The following is a 1,747-nucleotide window of genomic DNA, read 5'->3' on the forward strand; positions in this document are numbered from 1 at the left end:
TACATGGAATATATGGGTTGTTACAGTTGGTATCAGAGCCTTAGTTTAAGGGATCTGGGTATTTGCGAAATACTTAGACTTAAACTAGAGGTGTGGAAAGTTTTGATAATAGGTTTCACTAGGTCTATGAACATGAGAATATGTTATAGCTGGGACTATTATGAGAAAGATAGATTATATATGACTGATATAATCTAAGTTATGAGTAGACATGAGGATAAATGTGTAATTATATGGTGATTATGAGAATAATCATGTGTGTTTAAATATGACAGAAAAAGTCATATACTGAGAAATGGCAGATAATCCTAATCAATCAGAAAGGACCTCTACTGGTTATGGAAGAGGTCGGGGAGGAAGAAGTGTAATACAAGAAGAGGACCCGGAAAATGTGATGACGATAGAAACACGAAGTCGTAGCAGGGGTCGAGGAAGAGGTAGAGGTACTAGACAAGAACAGGAACAATCGRCTCAAGAAAGTTCAATGTTTGGTTATGGAAGAGGAAAGGCAAGGGGTGGACATAATGTTTCTAATCCCGAGTCTATTACTCAAGATATGTTGGCAGCACAGCTGGGAAAATTTCAGGAAAGTTTGGTAAATTTGTTGGGGCGCACAACCCAAAATAATCCAAATGTGGTAAGAAATTCCGATCAGGAGGAAGCCGGAGCTAGTACACCGGTAACTGGTACGTCTGTACCCCTTACTTCGTCCTCAGTACAAAAGGGAGGAGATATCAAAATGTTTCTTGCTTGTAAACCTCCCAAGTTTTCTGGTGAGCGTRATCCTGTTAAAGCTATGTGTTGGCTTAAGGAGATAGAGTTGATTTTACAAATCAGTAAAAGTGCATAACAGGATAAAGTTATGTTTGCTGTATCTCGTTTGAGATCAAGTGCTTTATACTAGTGGGAAGTTCTGTCAAGTTCAGATCCGAATATTCTGAAAACTATGCTGTGGGAAGAATTTGTGGTTAAGTTTAAAATGCAGTATTGTTCTGAAGTTGCGGTAAGAAAGTTGGAAGTTGATTTCCTTCGTCTTGAGCAAGGGAGCATGTCAGTTCGCCAATATACAGAAGTTTTCATGGAACAATCTAGGTTTAATGAAGCATATATAATATCTGAAAACAGTAAAGTAAGAAAGTATATCTGGGGATTGGAGTCAAATCTTCGAAAATATGTGATATCCAGGAATCCAACAACATTTCAGGCGGCAGTTGATGCTGCTGAAATACTGGAACAAGATATTAACTGACAACCACAAGAAAGGGTTGGAGAGAAAAGAAAAGGGGAAACTACAGTAACTAATTTCCATAGACCGAGGTTTATGGAAAATTTGAATCGAGCAATTTCAAGGGTTACGGATAAAGCGTGTGTTCATCTCAACATGTGAATGCCGATTGTCCGCAAGCTAAAGGTCGAGGGTATGGTTTTGTTGGAAACCGGGGATCTGGATATTCTACGGGCCGATGATCTGGTTATGTGCCAACAGGTCGTGGACAAATAGATAATCGTGTTAATACAAGTGGTAGAGGAGAAATAAAACGTGGGGAGTCTGCAAGAGGAAGAGCCTTTCAGATGATGAGATGTGAAGCGAAAGAGCACCCTGAAGTGGTAACAATTCCTTGTTAATTCAGTATGTGCCAAAGTTTTATTTGATTCGGGTGCAAATCGTTCTTTTGTGTCAGCATCATTTGTTAACTGCGCACATTTAGAATCTAAAGCATTGAGTGAGGATCTAATTGTGGAAACA

The sequence above is a fragment of the Cynara cardunculus genome (genome assembly GCF_001531365.2).
Source record: "Cynara cardunculus var. scolymus isolate 2C chromosome LG 2, CcrdV1, whole genome shotgun sequence".
NCBI lineage: Eukaryota > Viridiplantae > Streptophyta > Magnoliopsida > Asterales > Asteraceae > Cynara > Cynara cardunculus.